Below are 6,180 nucleotides of genomic sequence, written 5' to 3'. Positions count from 1 at the left end.
TCACGCAGCTGTCCCCGGAGCGCGCACACGCCCGCCCGTCCCGTGCCCCGGGCGGCCACGGACACGTGGATCGGGATCGCCCAGGAGTTCACGGGAGCGCAGGGGAGCGCCTGTCTATCCGCTCGGGGCAGACCCAAAGGCACCTCTCCAGCCTGCGGGAGAAGCCCCTGTCGCGACATGCTGACAGCAGCGCCCGCGGTGTATCCCGCGGAGCGCCCGCCGGGACAGCTTCTTCCCAGCGGCGGGCGGTTCCCTGGTTTATTTTGGCGCTAAACACATTTCCATTAAAAGAGAGCGTCGTAAAACCTAATTCCGGTGCTCGACTCGCGCTCTCCATTCCCTATTCCCCTCTTGTCGCGCTTCCTCGATGGATTCATTAGCCCAGCCCCTGCCCGGCCACGACCCCCGCCCTCCAAACCGCATTAACGAGGAAATGATAAAGCGGGAGACGCTCTGTTATCCAGCTGCTCCCACCAGCGGCTGCCTAGTCCCGCAGGTCCCATGCACACGGCAGCTCTCCCGCGTGATTCCCAAACATTTAGGCAAGTTAACGCTGGGCAGCCCCTGTGGATGGGTTCAGGCTCCAAGGAATAGCCCTGCCCCAGGCTTTCTGCTCTCTGCTACCGAGGAAATAAATGCTTACCGTTCAAAAGCTCAGCTGCCATCTCGAAGAGGTGCGTATTTCTATGGGTCCTGTTAGGTTCACTTGTGTAAACATGGATACATCGTAACTGGAATTTTTGAATACGGCGAGAACGTGCCTTCTCCCACCACCAAGTGGATCCAAAACGTGCGGTTTAAAATGATTACTCATTTCACTGCTTGATTAAAGTTTACTGGAGTACATTTAAGTCCTTGCTCCCTTCTCATATAGAAGGGCCAAACTGCAAAACCTCACTGCATCTGCCTCTGCAACCTTTGTGGGTTGGCTGTTTTTGGAGAAAACAAATGCATAATGGGTGTTCATCTAGAGCAAGCTGCCATTATAACAAGCGTAGGATTTGATTACTTGGAGGATTTGATTACTGTACAGGAAAGATAAATCAGATGAAGATGTAAAGTTAATGTTTACCATATAAATTACCTTAAATCCCTGTGTGGGTACTCACTCATAGGTGAGGTGGCCCTAGTTCTGCACCATCCGTAGACCAGACTTACATCTTTGTGGCTCTGAAAGCACACTAGCAAGAGCATGGGCCCCCTGATCTGAACACAGCAGAGAACCATAGAGATGTCCAGTGTTTCCCAGCTGGGGTTTTTTGTGAATTTGTACATAGTCCTGGAAGTCCTAACAGAGATAGGAGGGAGACTTTGCACCCTCTTCCCGATGGTTCCAGCCAGGCAGATGCCTTACAAGATGCAGACGCTTCACTCTGCACCAGCAGGGCTAGAAGGCACAAGCAGCTTCAGCACAATTCAGGAAAAACATATTAATAAATAATCTGTTGAGGCCAAAAGTTATGCGCTCACAAGTTAGATGCAGCTGAAATTTATAGTGAATGAAGCTGCTGGAAAGTCAATTGCTGCAGAAGCTGCAGATGGATACAAAGAATGGACAGATATGGAGGATGCTCAGTCTGGCAATAAAATTCCATCATGCAGTAAAGACAGCAGTCTCACTCTGCTTTTGCATCATAGTTTTTATATGGTACTAATCCAGCCCCTCACTCTTTGCAGGTGGATACTACTTATGAATTTCTAATCTTGGCCATTGTTCAAGATAATTCTAGGTTCATTTTGCCAACAGGTTTCAGATATTTGCTCACAGCAGATCTAATTGCAAAAGTTAGAAACCTCAGGTTCAGTTCTAGGCTCTGGAAGATGCACTCAATTTCCCTTCCAAAGAGGTGGAGGATCTTGTGCATGGTCCCAAGCCTGTCTCTCCTTCTCTAAAGAAGGATGAGATACCTCACTGTGTATTAGATTTAGAACAGCTAAGAAAAAAATAAAAACAAACAACCCTCCAAATGAACCAAACAAACAAAACCCCCACCAACCCAAATGATCATCAGATATAACAGAAACAGTTTAAATTTTGTCTATACTTAAAATTAAAAGATAAACTTTAACAAGGCTCTATTGCTTTGAGTGGATGCTTTGCCTATATATTTGTTTCCAAGGGATCTGAAGTTTGTAATAAACATCTTTTGCCAACTGAATTACCAAATACATGGGTTCATGGGGCTCTCTTCCTCTGTAATCTTTAAAATTATATGCAGATATTATAAGCTTGTATCAGAAGACTTGTACTGAGGTATTTTAGCAGTTTTGTTTAAAAGATGTTCTGCTATCATTGTGGCAAGTGTGTAGGTCTCTTAGATTAAGCAGATGAAATTGTTCCTGCTTTTAAATAACAGAGCACTCTGAAAGCCCTGCTGTGTCCTACCAGAGAAGAGCAGGAAAAAAGAATTTTATGATTGGCAGAACTCTCACACATCCTCAAGCTGTCTGCAAGACAGCATCACTGTTGCTATAAGGGAATTTATCCTCCATTCTGAGGCATTTGCTCAGTATTAAAGAGAGACAATTCAGTGTCATCCAAAACTATATCCTGCAACATTTCACATTCCTCATCAGTTTCCCGTGCAGACAATATACATATGCTAATTAGCCACTGGGACTCGACCAGATCCTGGAATGGCCTGGCACATGTGTATGTGTATTCTCCACTAAATTGTACAAAAACATTTTAGGGTATATTTAGCTGTGGCTTAAGACATAGTAGGGAATGAGAATTCAGCTTCCCTCTGATTTCACATGATCAAGTTTTCATTTTTGTTCAACTGCAAACACACCTCGGGGCTTCCAGATGCTTTCCTGCCTCCAAAGGCCCTTGTGCTTCCTTCTGCATAATACAAAAGCTTCATGACACGCGTAGCTACGTGACACCAAATCCTCAGTGCTCACAGGTAATCTGTTGAACAGGGCTGTTTATGTGAGCAGTGACTAGTTTTCATGTCTGCAAAGATGCAGAAGTGGACTGGATACTTCTGGGCTCCACAGAAATGAAAAATCAGTCTGGTATAGTTTTTAAGTGATGCTGAGACATCGGCTCCCCTTTGTGTCATGTGGAGCCCATTTTTATTATGTACCCAGCCTCTCAACCTGCACAATGTACCTTGCTGCCTAAGAACTGCACAGTTGTTTTAGGGAATGTGCCAGGATTTTTAAGTTCCCTGGTAGCAGGTGTCATCTGATTATGCATTTAGACAGAAGAGATTTTAATATAAAGGAAAGGGGATCATGAGATAAAGGGAACTTAAACGAGAGGAAGAGATAGTGTTAAATAATTTAACTTGAAAAGAACAAAGATATTCAGAATGAACAAGATAAAGAGAGGTGTTAATTATAAATAGGAAAGTTGAGGAGAAAAAGTGGAAATATATGGGAGACGGTTTACAACACATTTATATTTCTCACAAGCACTTAGTGGCATGATCTCAGATTTTCTCAGGCTCTTGAAGAAATTGCTATACCGATCCCATTAGCTGGATTTCCTCATGGAAGAGGAGTTCACAGGTCTTTATTCTGTCTTGGCCTGGGTGCTTATACTGCTTCAGGCACCTGCAAGAGATCTTTTGGTTGTTGCTACTGAATATTATTGAATGTCTTTGAGTGCTTGAGTATTGCCAGCTGCAGGACTCACGACCATTAGCATAATGCAGTAGTAGGAATTATGTACAAGTTCAATTTAGAACAGCCCTTAATGGGTTTTAAACACACCTATAGGTATGCTTTTCTAAATAGAAGCTATGAGATAGTAAAAGGTTTCATGAATATTTGGTTTTATCTCCATAATGGTATGATTTTTTTTCCCAGAGGCTTTAAATGCATTTTTTTTTCTCAGTTCTTAAATGCATAATACTTTTTAAAAAAAACTTGTAATAAAGGGTCCTCTTATATAATTAGGTACTCAACAAATAAACAATTTTTCTTTTACTTAAGAGCCCAATGTTAAATTGTCGTGTGATAATCTTAGGCATTAAGAAGAAAATTTAAAAAACAACAAATGGGGACTTTGCTGATCCCTTTCCTAGAATCTAATTGTTCTTATATAGAAATGAAACCCAGCTTACTGATGCTCCACTAATGATATTCTCTTGCCTTCTCCTCCTAGACTGCCAAAAGACCACATAGTTTTAGGGAAATGTTCATGTTTTGCACTTTTTTTGCAGAAATATGGTTTCCCAGTAGACAGCAAGGCTATAATGTATTCATAAGGTTGTATTAAAAAAGAAAAAAAAAGGCAATTGGCATAATAAAGCTGTGCACTTGATACAAATTATGGGCTTCTTTAACTGCAATTCAAAAACACAAGACAAAAAATTATTTTTAAAACCATGAAAAGCTGCACATATTTAAACCTGAAAAATGAAAGCAAGAATGGGAAATAGCTTCTCTGAATGATTTTATGATGAACAATTTGATTTAACTTGTTAAATAAGAGACTTCAGAGATAACATGGGGATACTTTTACATATTTTTCTCCTTACACTTATGAAAATAACTTTCTTACATTACAATAATCATACCAAAAAACCTACAACATGAGCAGTTTCAGTGCAAAAACCTGTGCTGTATTTTTACAGGGGAGAAGCAGCAGATTTATTCCTGGGTGTGTATGCACATGTGTGCAGATGCAAACTTTGTACGATGTTTTCAGAGTAATTAACCACTCCTATTGGGAGAAGCATGCAAATCACAGAAAGAAAAAAGAGGAGAGCAGTCATCCCAGCTGTGGTACCTGTCACAAAGGTCGAGCTTGGAAGGAGCAGCCATCAGAGAAATCAGTTACTAGAAGGTTTGTCTTAAGGTTGCTGAAAGCTGGGTTTTAAAAACTTCAGCTTTTTTTTCTAGAAGTAGCAGGACATGTCCAAGAGGAAGGACACCCCATGTTCCAAACTTGGTGTTTCCTTAGCTGGATGGAAGGTAGAGCCCTATTTCTCTTGTGTGTGTCCCATTTGATTTTAATTATTACCAAATAGTTTAAAGGTTCAAAGAAACAGGGCAAATTCAGTAGCTTCCTTGAGGGGGAATGCCAGAGGAGACTTTAGACGTCCTTAGATTTGTTGGTTTGACTTCAGTACTGTGGCACCTGTTGCTTCATACCTCTTGGATCTTTGCATGTCAGTGCCATGTCCTGTCTTCACCACAGACCAGGATGCAGCTCTCCATCAGTCTGGAGAAAAGCAAAGTGCATCCCACAGACAGAGCTCCGACCTGTTTGGTCAGTTAGGAGACTACAGTCTCAGGATCAGCGTGATGTGCAATAGAAAGGTGCGAGTGTGGACACATCCTTTGTGCTTAGCCTGGCACACTGACTTCTGGTGACTATTTTGAGCATCAAACCTTGTTCATTACTTACAGCCTGACCATTCAGTTCCTCCCAGCCATCCCAATTTCCCCTGCAGGATGGAGACCAACCCTCATATTATACATAGTAGGGTACCGATTTAGAAAGGTTTTGCCCGCTCTTCCCTCAGTAAGCCAGACCCTTCCAAAAATGCAGGGAAATAGGGGATTTTACAATCACATAACTTGACAGTGCCATCCTTTACCTGCATTGAACTAAATTCCACAGTATTTACAAATCTAGTTTTTGATCCCACCCTGTCTGGCCTCTCCATTTAAAACAGAGTAGGAACTGCTTCTGCAGGAACAGAAGTGTTTCCAAGTGCATGTGTCAGTCCTGAGAGGAAGGTGCATGTTCCCACCCATCCTTGTGGCACTAGGCCCCTTTACAATGCTGGAGTCAGGATATTCTTCTTTTATTCTTTTTTCTTCAATTGTTTATACCAGAGCAGAATTCAGAGATCTTGATCAGACTGCAAGGCCTCTTTGCACCAGGCACTGTGCAAGCATAATCCCTGGCACATTTACACTGCGATCAAGAAACCATAGTGCATATACATATAATGGACCTCACTTTAATGTGGCCCTCATTAGTACCAGCTGCAGTGATTAAAACCATTGGTGATTCAGTACGAATGGGGTCCACCAGGCCAAAGCTGTCAGGAGATTCCTGCTGGCAGAATTGAGTCGAACTCCTCCTCCAGCTCCTGCTCACATCCTCACAAGTCCTCTCCTAGAGAGGCATAAGATGGGGTCTCGATATGTCTGATGTTAATCAGGTTCACATTTAAGTGAAAAAAAATCAAATGTTCAAGTACATTAAAAAAA

The sequence above is a fragment of the Empidonax traillii genome, unplaced genomic scaffold, assembly GCF_003031625.1.
Source record: "Empidonax traillii isolate 1590-97213 ecotype Southwest subspecies unplaced genomic scaffold, ASM303162v1 scaffold293:size840699, whole genome shotgun sequence".
In the NCBI taxonomy this organism is placed as follows: domain Eukaryota; kingdom Metazoa; phylum Chordata; class Aves; order Passeriformes; family Tyrannidae; genus Empidonax; species Empidonax traillii.
Note: the sequence above shows the minus strand (reverse complement) of the source record.